The sequence below is a fragment of the Bufo gargarizans genome, chromosome 6, assembly GCF_014858855.1.
Source record: "Bufo gargarizans isolate SCDJY-AF-19 chromosome 6, ASM1485885v1, whole genome shotgun sequence".
NCBI lineage: Eukaryota > Metazoa > Chordata > Amphibia > Anura > Bufonidae > Bufo > Bufo gargarizans.
This window is the reverse complement of record NC_058085.1, coordinates 70,303,531-70,320,371: the sequence shown is the minus strand read 5'-3', so window position 1 is coordinate 70,320,371 and position 16,841 is coordinate 70,303,531.

Sequence of the window (16,841 nt, the reverse complement as noted above, 5' to 3'; positions counted from 1 at the left end):
CATAATTGCTTTGCTTCTTTATACAGTCATAACTGTGAAGGAACAGTTATGTTTGGGCTTCCCTAACATCTCTTTCAGCCATATTATTCCCTGTGTCAGATGCACAGCTAGATGCATTTCTCTCAGAAGCAGGGGTGGTGTCTCCCCTTTTGCCAGCACTGTGTGAAGTGGCCTCACATCCCTTAATTCCCACTATGTTTGTTTTGTTCTAAGGTAGAATAAATCACACTTAGGCCTCATGCACACAACCGTATGTATTTTGCGGTCCACAAAAAATACGGATGACATACGTGTGCATTCCGTATTTTGCGGAACGGAACAGCTTGCCTCTAATAGAACAGTACTATCCTTGTCCGTAATGCGGACAATAATAGGACATGTTCTATTTTTTTGCAGAACGGAAATACGGAAACGGAATGCACACGGAGTAACTTCAGATTTTGTTTTGCAGACCCATTGAAATAAATGGTTCCATTTATGGTCCGCAAAAAAAACCAAAAAACGGAATGGACACGGAAAAAAAATACATTCGTGTGCATGAGACCTTAGGGTGCATACACACGACCATATAATTTGGTCTGCATCCGTAATTCATTTCAATGGGCCCACAAAATATGCGGACAGCACACCATGTGCTGTCTGCATCCGTTGTTCCGTTCCTCTTCCCCGCAAAAAATATAGAGCATGTCCTATTCTTGTCCGCTATTGGGGACAAGAATAGGCATTCTCTATATAGTGCCCACCATGTGCGGTCTGCAAAATGCAAAATGCACACGGCCGGTATCCGTGTTTTGCGGATCCGCAATTTTCGGACCGCAAAGCGCTTATGGTCGTGTGAAAGGTTCCTGTGAATTCAGAAGCAGCGCAGAAGCAGTTCTTTTATCAGGCTGAGGATCTAAGCCAGCTCTAGCATGCCCCCACTTCTTCTCAGCTGTTGTGACTGCCAGTTCTGTGAGAAGGTCTGACAGACGTCCTTCTCTACCTCTTGCATGACGTTCTTTGTTTTGGTTTCACTTTGTCATCTTCTTTCCTTCTCCCAGGTGTCACCTATTTAGACTAATTGTCTCCCTTTATATTGCCTCCCATACTGCCTCACTTTGCGGTTTATACTACTTCCTGGATGAAGTGTTCACTGCTGGATGCTGCTGCTGCTGTTTGCTCAGATAAGTCTTTTTATGTATTGTGTTTCCTTGCTGGCTTGATTCTAGGCCCATCATTCCACACCACTGACCACACCATGTATCCTCTGGGTGGTTAGCCCGGTATCCTGGGTGACAAAAAACTGGGGCACGTATACCGTTCGTGCTGCACTTCAGCCAGTTATATATGCTCTTATCTATGAGCCTCCTCAGGAACGACCTAGTTTGCAATATCTTATTGCCTACCTCAGTGTGCATGTTGGTAGTCGAGTTCACTTACCACGCTGCCAAAAACGTATGTAAACTGCCATTAAGGCAATTGTTTCATTACTGTGGGTCTGCAGTGTCATAAAGGATTGTTTATTCCTGTTATATATGCACACACGCATCACTGAATTGGGGCGGCCATAACCATTGGCAATGGTCCCGTTATCTTTGCATACCTACTACACGTAACCCCCTGATGAACCCTCCGTATGGGTGAAACGCGTCGGGGTTTGTAGGTTATCTATACTTATCTTAATATACCTATACCTAATTGTGCGTTTTGTTTGTATATTTTATCTTCTAGGTGTGCCCTGTACCTCCTGGTTATGCCACGAGGGCAGTATACAGTGGACACCTTTGCAACTAATCCTTTCTATCTGTGCTTGTTTTCCATGTTAGACACCACTTATATCGTCCCACTCCACCACTCACTTCACCAGGGATAGTTAGGAGTTGGAGTGTAGGTACGGGGACAGGGCGCCCCCACCATCAGGAGACGTCCCTGGGCAGAGGACCAGATTAGGGAATCAGTACTAGGGATAACCTTCCCCGGCCTCCCGCCGTGTATACCTGTATCTTAGGTATTCATTTTTTGGCCTCTACATGGATCATTTGCATAGAACTGTTTTGTCTGTGTATATGTAAATTCTGAAATTACCTATTAAATTTAGTTACTTAATGAATAAACAGGGTACTTCTGCTGGACTAACTGTTGATACACATTAATACCCCGTCTTAGTATAAGCTCGCTATCTGCATTGCTGGACTCTTGATTCTAGGTGACCCTGACCCCGTCCGTATTAAGTGCAGGGAGCCGGTGGTTGTGAGCCCTCACTATTTTAAGGTTTTCAGGTGTATTAGGTACGTGTGCATGCAATCGTCTACCATTGAGACCCTTGCATGGACATAGCAGTCAGGGAGAACTCTTAGGGTTTTATAGGGCTCACCTATATGCTCCTTAGTTTGGGATCATAAGTTCCAGCTATCTGCAACATCATCCGTGACAGCTGTCTTCTGAGTTTCTGTTACCAAGGATGGACCTATCCTTACAACAGGCAGAGAACTCCAAGTTAGGTGGAAGTGAGACCCTTATTGATCATGACTTTACAGCTTTTTCAGGTGGATGTAGGAAGATTTTTTAAATAAAGTGATTAAAAAATTTGTTAGCTACACCACTCTCTATTAAATGAAATTATGTCAAAGTACAGCAAATCTAAGAAACGCACCAATATTATGGATGAGCTTTTGACAATTATTTTAGCTGACAACATTACGTTCTTACAAAAACCAAGCTGGACGATGGACATTGCAATTGTACAAAACTGTAATTACTGTGAGGCTCATTGTTATAATGGGACTGTAGGTTCTGAACGTGCGTTTTATGGGTCAGTTAATGGTAGTAAAAACTGATCTTGTGTGATATCAAACTATATAATATCTATTGCAATTTTCCAATTAACCTGAAAGATAGTAATGATAATATTTAATAATAGTAAAAATGTATATCAGAGAAGGCAATTTGAAGAATCTCATCAATTTCACTCACTGACTAGAAAGCAGGCATCTTAACAAAAGGCACTGTACTAAAACTGATTACTTGTAAAGCAATTTATGTAAATACTCTAAGCAATTTACTCCTGTTGAGAAGAAGTACAAAAGGAGTAATCAAAGCCTGTGTATTTTACATCAAGGGAGAAGAGAAAGAGGTGCAAAGAGAAAGACATTAAAATCTTGGATGGCAGCTGAGCAGCAAAAATAAAACACAAAAAGAGGGGGAGATTTATCAAAACTGGTATAAAGGAAAACTGATTTAGTTTAGTTCAGAAAATGAAAGGTGGAATCTGATTGGTTGTTATGGGCAACTAAGCCAGTTTTATTTTACACCAGTTCTGATCAATCTCCCCCAGAGAGTCAAGGGCAAAGAATCAATCACCAAAAATTATCCTAAAAAGATCAGTGTTCAGAACTGGTTATATATAACATGCAAGAGGCAGTATTGCATTCAACCTGGCAACACAGGACATACGGGGATGGGTTCAGGGCAGCGAGACTCCTCTAACAGGAATGCTGCCTCTCAGATTCTGATGAAAAACACACCTTTTGCTCTAGAGCAAATCTAAGCTTTAAAACAAGACAAAGATTGTAGCACCAGCCAGGATACATATTGAGTTACAGCCTTTAGAAATGGGTCCCAGTGAGAGCTGCATATACCTGCAGCTTTTCACTCCCAATCTGATATCTAAAGGCTGTATCCCTCAATGTAGCTCAGCTAGTACAAAAACTTTGGTCTTGTTTAAAAGCTTAGATTGCCAGCTTTCAAATAAGACTGTCTGATACAAAGCATGAGATATGAAGGGTTAAATTAGCCCTGAAATAAAATAATAAATGCTACTGGTCCTAAAATGGATTGTCCAAGACTAATAGAGACCTCCTAGTGTGGGCGATCCATGGTGGTGATCATACTTACCTGGTCCCTGCTGCTGAGTGCCATCTCTGTCGCTGCTGGGCCTGCTCTTCTTCCTGCTGTGCTAAATTCAGCATCTGTACCCGGGAGCGAGGGATAGTAGTTGGGCGGGATATGTGACCACTGCAGCCAATCACAGCCCACAGCCGTGACCTGATCCCCTTGCATCAAAACTAGTCATGTGATGCAAAGGGAGCAGTTCACGCGTGTGTCCCCTTCCCCCCGTCAACGGATGTGCCTGCCTGCAGTGGTCACATGTCCCCCTGTTGATAGATATTGATTTCAGAGCTGCAGGGAGAGGAAGAGCTGGATGACAGAGAAAAAACCCAACTGCGAGGACCAGATAAGTATGATCACCACCGCGGGTCGGCCACTGAGGTCTTTATTACTCTTGAATAACCCCTTTAATCCTAAAATTAGTTGTCACAAAGCGCTTAAAATGCACTTCAGTGGTGCGCCAACTATATTTACTTGCTCAGACATAAAGTAAAAATCTACGGGGAAAGTTACATTTTCGGGAGTGTTTTTCCAATTTTGATGTGGGGAGGGAGTTAAAGTTCTGGAAATCTTAATTACTAAAAATACTGTACATCATATATTGTAGGAAAGTGCAAGGGTCTTTCGTCGATGAAAGGTATGTGTCACCGAGGTTCCTGGCCGGTAACATAGTAACATAGTACATAAGGCCGAAAAAAGACATTTGTCCATCCAGTTCGGCCTGTCATCCTGCAAGTTGATCCAGAGGAAGGCAAAAAAAAAAATGTGAGGTAGAAGCCAATTTTATTAAAATTCCTAGATCCTTTTCCATGTCAGTGTTACCGAGTGTTTTACCATTTAGTATGTACGGGTGACTTGCATTATTCCTTCCTGCCACTTACTGTATCTGCCCAAGCCTCCAATCTATCCAGATCCCTCTGTAGTAGTATACTGTCCTCCAGTGTTAATTACTTTACACAGTTTAGTGAAAATTGATATTTTACTGTGCAAGCCTTCTACAAGATCATTAATAAATATATTGAAGAGAATAGGGCCCAATACTGACCCCCTGAGGTACCCCGCTAGTGACAGTGACCCAATCTGAGTGTGTACCATTAATAACCACCCTCTGTTTTCTATCACTGAGCCAGTTACTTACCCACTTACAGACGTTTTCTCCCAGTCCGAGCATTCTCATTTTATATACTAACCTTTTATGTGGTACAGTGTCAAATGCTTTGGAGAAGTCCAGATATACAACATCCATTGATTCACAGCTGTCAAGTCTAGAACTTACCTCCTCATAGAAACTGATTAAATTAGTTATTTGCTTATTTCCATTGAGATGCTCTAAGATAGCATCTCTCAGAAAACCTTCAAACAGTTTACCCACAACAGATGTTAAACTTACCGGCCTATAGTTTCCAGGGTCTGTTTTTGTCCCCTTTTTGAATATTGGCACCACATTTGTTATGCGCCAATCCTGTGGGACATTCCCTGTCAGTATAGAGTCCGCAAATATCAGAAATAAGGGTCTGACTATGGCATTACTTAATTCCCTTAGGATACGGGGGTGTATGCCATCCGGATCCTGGTGATTTGTCTATTTTAATCTTTTTAAGTCGCTGTTGTACTTCTTGCTGGGTCAGACAGGACACTTTTAATGGGGAATTTATTTTTACATTCAGCATGTCATCTGACTGTTTATTTTCCTCAGTGAATACATTGGAGAAAAAAATATTTAACAGCTTTGCTTTCTCCACGTCGCTCTCTGCGACTCCCCCCTCATTACTCTTTAAAGGGCCGACACCTTCAGATTTATACTTTTCAACATTTATATAATTGAAGAACATTTTAGGGTTAGTTTTACTCTCTTTGGCAATTAATCTCTCGGTCTTTAGTTTGGCCACTTTTATTTGTTTTTTACATGTTCTATTTTTTCCTTATAGTTTTTCAGTGCTTCCGTGCCACCCTCCTGTTTTAGTGATTTGTATGCTTTATTTTTCTCATTTATTGCTTTCTTTACAGTTCTGTTTATCCACATTGGTTTCTTTTTGTTCCTTAACCTTTTATTCCCATACGGTATGTACCTCTCACAATGAGATTTTAGGATGCTTTTAAAGATATCCCATTTTGTGGCTGTATTTTTATTTTTGAGGACTTTGTCCCAGTTAGTTAGGCCTATGGCCTCTCTTAGTTGGCTAAATTAAGGCTACTTTCACACTTGCGGCAGTGTGATCCGGCAGGCAGTTCCGTCGTCGGAACTGGCCGCCGGATCCGCCGATCTGCTGCTGACTGAAAGCATTTGTGAGACGGATCCGGATGCGGATCCGTCTCACAAATGCATTGCAAGGACGGATCCGGCATTCTGGTATTCTGAATGCCGGATCCGGCACTAATACATTCCTATGGGAAAAAAATGCCGGATCCGGCGTTCAGGCATGTCTTCAGTTTTTTTCGCCGGAGAGAAAACCGTAGCATGCTACGGTTTTCTCTTTTGCCTGATCAGTCAAAACGACTGAACTGAAGACATCCTGATGCAAACTGAACGGATTACTCTCCATTCAGAATGCATGGGGATAAAACTGATCAGTTCTTTTCCGGTATAGAGCCCCTGTGACGGAACTCTATGCCGGAAAAGAAAAACGCTAGTGTGAAAGTACCCTTAGCTTTTTTAAAGTTTGGTATTTTTGTTCCTCCCTGTAGAAATGCTCTTTTGAATGATGATTGGAAGGTTATTACTTTATGGTCACTATTTCCCAGGTGTCCCCCAACCTGCACGTCTGCTGTTCTGTCAGGCTTATTGGTTAATAGTAAGTCCAGTATGGCTGTCCCCCTAGTCGGGTCCTGAACCAGTTGGGAGAGGTAATTGTCTTTGGTTATTGCCAAGAACCTGTTTCCTTTATGAGATATACAAGTTTCAGTTTCCCAGTCTATATCTGGGTAGTTGAAGTCCCGCATAATAACCACCTGGTATATTAGGTGGTTTTTAGTAAACTCCTATTAGTAATTTATTATTGTTTTTAGCTCCATGTATCTCTACTCACAGTGACTTCACATGTTCATGTCCCTCACTTATATATTCCTGGAGTGTGGGCTTTAGACAGGACTTTACATAAAGGCAGACCCCTCCCCCTCTCCGGTTTTGACGATCCTTTCTAAACAGACTGTAACCTTGTACATTAACTGCCCAGTCATAGCTATCATCCAGCCATGTTTCCATTATTCCCACTATGTCATAGTCCTTCTCACACATCACTAATTCCAGTTCCCCAGTTTTATTAGTCAGGCGTCTGGCATTAGAATACATACATTTGAGAGGTTTATGTATATTTTTTACCCGGTGAAGTAAGAACCGGTATTTTCAGGTGTCAGCGGCAGCTAATACTGATTGACACTTTGCTGTTTTAGTATGGCTGTATAGATGATCTGGGACGGCTCTTACTGGGGGTAGTCAAAGTGATGGGTGGGTGACTACTCCCCACGTTCCAGGCCGGGTCTTGACTGGCCTATAAAAAAACCAGCCAGCAGTGTCAGCATGGGAACAACAACCCACACCACACAAAAGTGTTATTGAGTACATCACCCAGATGCAAGGACGGATGGAGACAGTGTTGCCTCTGGTCAGGGAGCATATGGAGGCAACACAGCGAGCCCAGAGTAGGGTCTATAATAGGCAGGCTCTGGTCCAGAACTTTAACCCAGGTGATCGGGTTTTGGTTCTGGTACCAACCATAGACAGTAAGTTCCTAGCTAGGTGCCAGGGGCCCTACGAGGTACTCGAGAAAGTGGGAGAGGTAAATTACAAAGTACACCAGCCAGGGAGTCCTCTACTGAAGACAGCCCGCGACCAGGTTTTCTAGGAGAAGAGGTTCAGTCCCCTCTGTCTGATGCAAGAGAAGCAATTGCCACAGTAAAAATTGCTGACAGCCTCTCCTCTAAACAGGAAGAGTTCATTAGTCGGAACACGGATGTGTTCTCGGACCTCCCTGGACGCACTTCCATAATCCAGCATGACATTGTCACTGAGCCTCAGGCAAAAGTCTGGTTAAAACCATACTGGGTACCCGAAGCTCAGTGACAAGCCATCGCGGAGGAAGTGCAACTAGACGTCATTGAGGAGTCCAAAAGTGAATGGGCCAGTCCGATAGTCTTAATACCCAAGCCGGATGGGACGTTACGGTTCTGTGACGATTTTCGCAAACTAAACGAAATCTCCAAGTTCGATGCGTATCCCATGTCCCGAGTAGATGAGCTTATCGAGAGGTTAGGACAAGCCCGATATTTTTCTGTTTTGGACCTCACAAAGGTCTACTGGCAGGTGCCCTTAACGGAGGCTGCCAAAGAAAAAACTGCCGTTGTCACCCCTGAGGGGCTGTATCAGTATAAAGTATTACCCTTTGGTCTGCATAGTGCCTCCGCCACGTTCCAACGACTCATGGACATTGTACTTCGTCCACATCGTCAGTACGCGTCGGCTTACCTGGACGATATCGTCATCCACAGTACTGACTGAGAAAGTCATCTACCCAAAGTGTAGGCTGTAGTGGACTCCCTTAGGAAGGCTGGGCTGAACGCAAACCCAAAGAAATGCACAATAGGGTTAGAGGAGACTAAGTACCTGGGGTATATTATTGGACAGGGAGTTATCCAACCCCAAGTGAATAAAATAGAGGCGATTCGGAATTGGCCCGACCTGTCACCACTAGGCAAGTCATTGCTGGCAATGGTGGGCTATTATATGAGGTTTGTTCCCCATTTTGCCACTTTAGCGGCTCCGTTGACAGGGCTCTTGAAGGGACAGAAGTCTGTGATGGTCCGCTGGAATGACCAGGCGGAAGAGGCTTCTTCCGGTCCTGTGCAGGTCACCGGTTTTGGTGACGCCCAATTTCAAGAGGGAGTTTGTGGTACAGACCGATGCCTGTGAAGTAGGCCTCGGAACTGTACTCTCTCAGAAAATCAAAGGGGAGGTACATCCCGTTGTTTTCCTGAGCCGCAAACTCACCCCAGCCGAGACCAGGTACAGTATAGCGGATGCCTGGCCATCAAATGGGCACTTGAGTCGCTCCGCTTTTATCTGTTGGGGAGAAAGTTCCATCTGGTGACCTACCACTCTCCTCTCAAGTGGATCTGCCAGGCCAAAGAGAGGAATGCTCGGGTCACCAAATGGTTCTTGTCATTACGCTTACAGGGAAACGCGGATTCCCTGTCCCGGGTACACTATCTGGCAACTTTTCACCCCCTCAGGGTTGAACAAAGGGGGAGGTATGTAGGAAGGCACAAGGGTCCGTCGTTGACGGAAGGTATGTGTCACCGAGGTTCCTGGCCTCGGTGAAGTAAGAGCCGGTATTTTCAGGTGTCAGCGGCAGATAATACTGATTGACACTTTGCTATTTTAGTATCGCTGTATAGCTGATCCGGTACGGCTCTTACTGGAGTAGTTAAAGTGATGGGTGGGTGACTACTCTCCACGTTCCAGGCTAGGTCTTGACTGGCCTATAGAAAACCCAGCCAGCAGTGTCAGCTGGGAGTGATTACCTCTCTCTGACAGAGGAGCATTGTCAGTCTCTGGTATGGGAATTGAGCCCTGTGCTGGGTTGAAAAGCTGAGACCTGTGTATTGGGAGAGCAGGCCACCTAAAGCCTGCAATTTGACTGCTGGAGGCAGAACCGCCAACAAGATGACTTTTTTTGTTATGCACAAACTTTCTACTTGGTGTGAACAAACACCAACTTTGCAAAGAGCATTTTTTGTTTGACCGTATGTGTGAATAAACAGGGACATTTGAATTACGAACTTGTACTTTGCCTCTATACTGCATTCGCTTATCCCAACTACCAGAGCGAATCCCCACAATATAAAAGCAATGATGGAAAAACCAAAGAGGTAAGTAAAAAAGGACAAATCAAGAATCATAGAAAGTCTGTCTAACGTATACCTTTCCAAATAAACTGATGAATTTCACCACCTCCCAGTAGTAATCTGCTCTCCACAACTCAATCATATTTAATTCTGCGCAGCTTATTAAACCTCTACCGTGACTGATGTAATTTCACATCTAGTAATTAGACTGTAATGTACACCTGTCTGCTTCTCGTGTCATTACAGATGTGCAGTTTAATGAGCACCAGTCAGTTTTCTAGTGTAACGGAGGAAGCTTATCATGGAGGACACAGCCAGCACTTGACTTTTACAAATATATGTATCCATGACCCTGGAATTTCTATTAGTTAGTTGCGGATTCATTTTTCTTCACTGTATCAAGGACTATATAAAGTAAATGTACAGATCAGATTCCATAATTGGAGCTGTAGCTAGGATTTCCATCACCTGGGGCAAAGAAGTCATTTATTGTTCTATCCCTGTATCTTAATACCCTGGTTAAGGTACCCAGAACTTAGGAAAAATGTCTTGTTAGTGCAGTACACCAAAATAGGTTCCTTGCAAACTGTGATGTAATGTTATTTAATATGTTAATGCCTAATGCACATATGGCCAACCTGCGGCTCTCCAGCTGTTGCAAAACTACAACTCCCAGCATGCCCAGTTTTCCTACAGCTATCAGCCTACAGCAGAGCATGGTGGGAGTAGTAGTTTTACAACTACTATGTTGGCCAGCCCTGGTCTAATGTATCAGCATATCTCTGTATGTATCAGTTGGAGTTAATAATCCTGCCCCTGTAGGATGTTAGGTGTTGGACTTAGGTCTGCCTCTAGCTCACTCTAGTGTTAGTTAAGGAAGTGAGAGGAAGCTACATGTGCTCTCTCTTCAATGCACTAGGCTTACATCCCAGAGAATCAGTTTGTCTGAAAAATGTACAGAGAGAAAGCTATCTCTACGGTACAGTGCTCCAAGAAGAGAGAGAAAAGAAAGAACCAAGAGGGTCCAGAATCTGCTTGGTATTACTGTGGTCAGAGGGGCATTGCTAAAAAACTCTTCACACTTGGACATGGTCTGGCCCATTGTATTTAAATCCTGTACCCTTCCACTGGGAATTACAAGCTTGCAAGTACGTTATTGACTGCCTTAGATTCTGCAGAAAGAGACTTTGGTGATATAGAGGAAAGAGTACTACAACCATCATCCTGGCCAACATCCATACATTGCTGTCTGTGAAGATTTTCACAGAGAATTGTTTAAAAGTGTGTTTTTTAATACTGTTGGATGTACTACAACTCCCTTTCTGCACTTTAGAAAAGGGACCTGGTTATTGGGGCACTGCACCTACATCTCCTGCCTTGCACTCATACCGCATTTATAACACCAAGACAGCCCAACTACCATCAGGCAGGAGCCCCAACATCAGGGTGTACCCTGAGGGGAAAAAAGGGTGCACCCTCCTATCACTGGCCTCGCCCTAGGGAGCATCGATGTGAGGATTGCCACTGCAAATAATTATTGAAGCTAGAGCCACTACCACTCCCATCCTCCACTCCCACTCCTCCGGGGCTTGCAGCAGTAGCCCCACTCCCAGCTATGTCTCTGATCTGCGTAGAGGGGAGGTGTTGCAACAATAATTAAAATTCAAATACTTATTACTCGGCCCACGGGTCCCCTGCTGCTGCTGTTCGACCGCTGCTTTAGTCCCTGCTGTTTTCCACTCCGATTCCAGGCTTCACACACAGGAAATGGCTTAGACTACCTGCTCAACCAATCACTTGCTGAGGTGGGTTACCGCTGCATCCAGTGATTGGCTGAACAGGCAGACCAAGCCATTTCCTGCATGCCAAGCCCAAGACCAGGAAGTGGTACATTTATATATATATATTCAGATCACCCCCTTTCCCCATATTAAAAATAAACAATAAAAAAATAAAGATCCTTGGCATTGCTGCATCCCAAAGTTCCTATACTAATAAAATATAAATGTAAATTATTTATGCTTTATGGTGAACGCTACAATGGGAAAAAGTAATCAAAAAGTCTTACACACCCCAAAATGGTATCAATAAAAACTATAGATTGTTCCGCAAAAAATAAACTCGCACAGCTTCGTAAACATAACAAAAATCTAAAATATATTTTAAAAATTATGGGGGTCAGAATATGGCAATGCAAAGAAAAAAATTTGTTTTCAAAGTTTTTTTTAAAGGAAACCTGTTAACATGAAAATTCGAAATAAGCTGTAGGCCGCATGTTAAAGAGCAGGAAGAGCTGAGCAGGTTGATATATAGCTTTAGGGTAAAAGATTCTGTAAAACTTGTATTTCATTCATTTAAATTCCTGCTCATTCTGGGCTTTGGAGTCCAGGAGGCAGTCCTTTCAGTGATTGACAGCCTTCTCTCTGACTGTGTATATAGAGATAGCTGTGAATCACCGATAGGACCACCTTCTAAACTTTAAAGTCCAGAATGAGAAGGAATATAAATGACTAAATTCTAAGTTATACTAAATCTTTTTTCCATAAATCCATATATCAATCTGCTTAGCTCCTCCTGCTCTATAACCTGCTGCCTGCAGCTCAGACACCATGTTCAACATGACCGGTGCCCTATAATTATTAAAACACGAGAAAACTATTTAAATGTGGTGTCATTGTAATCATATTGCCCTGAAGAAAGAAGAGAGCAGGCCAGTTTTACTGCATAGGGAATACCATAAAAACAAAATCCTTATTACTATGGTGGAATAGCATTTTGTTCCAATTCCTCATTTGGAACTTTTTTTCCAGTTTATCACTACATCGTATACAATAAGAAAATGATGCCAATAGAAAGTACAACTTGTCCAGTAAAATGTGAATGGAAAAATAAAAAAAGTTATGCCTCCGGGAAGGCAAGGTATGAAAAATAAAAAAAGTTAAATTGCATGGTCCTTAAAGGAGTTGTGCAAGAATAGGGGGGGGGGGGGGGGGGACACACTTGACACACTTTACTGGACCGTTCTCCCCACTCCTTCTTCACCCAGTTTGTGATTCTCATTTGCGCTCCCTCACTGAAAACGGTTGTGACTGGCTCCTCTTACATCATGACAAATGATCACATGATGCAAGGGGATCCGGATGTGGATGGGTAAGAAAGCAGTGACGGCAGAAATCCCACAATTACAACACGGAGGCCGCATTGCCATCACCTGGCCAAGTTGCTGGTGTGCCTGGGCCGGAACCACATTTACCCAGTGAGCTGTGAACGTCAGTGTTGGCGTGAACTCTACTAGACAACGAGAGACCTAAGGACTGGCCCACCTTCTGCTCAACATACAGGAATGTGCAGATTCAACTACATGGAAATGGAGGGACTGCAGCACCAGCAACTTGGCCAGGTGCACGTTCAGCTTCTGCACTGTTGGATGAGTACACGCATACTGTTGTCTTTTTGCAATCGCCTCGGTGATCGATTGCAGCCGAAACAAGTGATGAGAAGGAACATCAGGAGCAAAAGATGACATTGAGGTTAACCACCTCCCGACCGCCTAACGCACCGATGCGTCCGGGAGGTGGTTGATTTACTCCTCCTGGACGCATCGGTGCGTCATCTCACAATACCCAAGATTTCCTGTGAACGCGCGCACGCAGGCGCGCGCGCTCACAGGAACAGAAGGTAAGCGAGTGGATCTCCAGCCTGCCAGCAACGATCGCTCGCTGGCAGTCTGGAGATGTGATTTTTTTAACCCCTAACAGGTATATTAGACGCTGTTTTGATAACAGCGTCTAATATACCTGCTACCTGGTCCTCTGGCGGTCCCATTTGTTTGGATCGACCACCAGAGGACACAGGCAGCTCAGTACAGTCGCACCAAACACCACACTACACTACACCCCCCCCCCCGTCACTTATTAACCCCTTATGAACCCCTGATCGCCCATGATCACCCCATATAAACTCCCTGATCACCCCCTGTCATTGATCACCCCCCTGTCATTGATCACCCCCCTGTAAGGCTCCATTCAGACATCCGTATGATTTTTACGGATCCACGGATACATGGATCGGATCCGCAAAACACATACGGACGTCTGAATGGAGCCTTACAGGGGGGTGATCAATGCCAAGGGGGTGATCACGCATATAGACTTCCTGATCACTTCCCTGTCATTGATCACCCCCCTGTCATTGATCACCCCCCTGTAAGGCTCCATTCAGACGTCCATATGATTTTTACGGATCCACGGATACATGGATCGGATCCGCAAAACACATACGGACGTCTGAATGGAGCCTTACAGGGGGGTGATCAATGCCAAGGGGGTGATCACGCATATAGACTTCCTGATCACTTCCCTGTCATTGATAACCCCCCTGTCATTGATCACCCCCCTGTAAGGCTCCATTCAGACGTCCGTATGATTTTTACGGATCCATGGATACATGGATCGGATCCGCAAAACACATGCGGATGTCTGAATAGAGCCTTACAGGGGGGTGATCAATGACAGGGGCGTGATCACCCATATACACTCCCTGATCACCCCCTGTCATTGATCACCCCCCTGTAAGGCTCCATTCAGACGTCCGCATGTGTTTTGCGGATCCGATCCATGTATCCATGGATCCGTAAAAATCATACGGACGTCTGAATGGAGCCTTACCAGGGGGGTGATCAATGACAGGGGGGTGATCACCCATATACACTCCCTGATCACCCCCTGTCATTGATCACCCCCCTGTAAGGCTCCATTCAGACATCCGCATGTGTTTTGCGGATCCGATCCATGTATCCATGGATCCGTAAAAATCATACGGACGTCTGAATGGAGCCTTACCAGGGGGGTGATCAATGACAGGGGGGTGATCAGGGAGTCTATATGGGTGATCACCCCCCTGTCATTGATCACCCCCTGTAAGGCTCCATTCAGACATTTTTTTGGCCCAAGTTAGCGGAAATATATATTTTTTTTGTTTGTTTTTGTTTTTGTTTTTTCTTAAAAAGTCTCATATTCCACTAACTTGTGTCAAAAAATAAAATCTCACATGAACTCACCATACCCCTCACGGAATCCAAATGCGTAAACATTTTTAGACATTTATTTTCTTCTCACGCTTTAGGGCCCCTAAAAAGCCAGGGCAGTATAAATACCCCACATGTGACCCCATTTTGGAAAGAAGACACCCCAAGGTATTCGCTGAGGGGCATATTGAGTCCATGAAAGATTGAAATTTTTGACCTAAGTTAGCGGAAAGTGAGACTTTGTGAGAAAAAAAACTAAAAAAAAATTAATTTCCGCTAACTTATGCAAAAAAAAATAAAAATTCTATGAACTCGCCAGGCCCCTCATTGAATACCTTGGGGTGTCTTCTTTCCAAAGTGGGGTCACATGTGGGGTATTTATACTGCCCTGGCTTTTTAGAGGCCCGAAAGTGTGAGAAGAAGTCTGGGATCCAAATGTCTAAAAATGCCCTCCTAAAAGGAATTTGGGCACCTTTGCGCATCTAGGCTGCAAAAAAGTGTCACACATCTGGTATCACCATACTCAGGAGAAGTTGGGGAATGTGTTTTGGGGTGTCATTTTACATATAACCATGCTGGGTGAGAAAAATATCTTGGTCAAATGCCAACTTTGTATAAAAAAATTGGAAAAGTTGTCTTTTGCCAAGATATTTCTCTCACCCAGCATGGGTATATGTAAAATGACACCCCAAAACACATTCCCCAACTTCTTCTGAGTACGGCGATACCAGATGTGTGACACTTTTTTGCAGCCAATGTGGGCAAAGGGGCACATATTCCAAAGTGCACCTTTCGGATTTCGCAGGCCATTTTTTACACATTTTGATTGCAAAGTACTTCTCACACATTTGGGCCCCTAAATTGCCAGGGCAGTATAACTACCCCACAAGTGACCCCATTTTGGAAAGAAGACACCCCAAGGTATTCCGTGAGGGGCATGGCGAGTTCCTAGAATTTTTTATTTTTTGTCGCAAGTTAGTAGAATATGAGACTTTGTAAGAAAAAAATAATTAAAATAAAAATCATCATTTTCCGCTAACTTGTGACAAAAAATAAAAAGTTCTATGAACTCACTATGCCCATTAGCGAATACCTTAGGGTGTCTACTTTCCGAAATTGGGTCACTTGTGGGGGTTTTTCTACTGTCTGGGCATTGTAGAACATCAGGAAACATGACAGGTGCTCAGAAAGTCAGAGCTGCTTCAAAAAGCGGAAATTCACATTTTTGTACCATAGTTTGTAAACGCTATAACTTTTACCCAAACCATTTTTTTTTGCCCAAACATTTTTTTTTATCAAAGACATGTAGAACAATAAATTTAGCGAAAAATTTATATATGGATGTCTTTTTTTTGCAAAATTTTACAGCTGAAAGTGAAAAATGTCATTTTTTTGCAAAAAAATCGTTAAATTTCGATTAATAACAAAAAAAGTAAAAATGTCAGCAGCAATGAAATACCACCAAATGAAAGCTCTATTAGTGAGAAGAAAAGGAGGTAAAATTCATTTGGGTGGTAAGTTGCATGACCGAGCAATAAACGGTGAAAGTAGTGTAGTGCAGAAGTGTAAAAAGTGGCCTGGTCATGAAGGGGGTTTTAGCTAGCGGGGTTGAAGTGGTTAATGAAAAGGAATGACAGCTTCCTTCTGCTGAAGTTGACAAGCTCTGACTGCTTGAGATGGGGTGCAGGCCAGTGGGAGATGTAGCGGTTGCTACTGTATGAGTGGTATGGTTTTTCCATGCCATTTTATGATGACGAACCACGTGTTGACGCAGGGCCGTCGTGCTAACATTAGTACCATGCCTCACAGTCTGCCCACACATTCTGCTTACCGCCACGCTAACATGCCTCAGTGAAAAATTCCCATACTGCCGAGTATGGCATTTTTCCTCCACCACTGCATGATACCTGCTACATCATCATCTACATATATCTGATCGCCACTTGTGTCAACCTCACCTGTCTCTTGCGTGCTGCCACCTGACTGTCATCATCGGTAGTTGCACACCTAGTGGAGTCCGCAGTGGACCTCTCCTCCAAGTCTGGGCTGGCCTGTAACTGCTGACTATCCTCACCAGGGGCTTTGCTAGGGTCTCAAAGATCCAGGG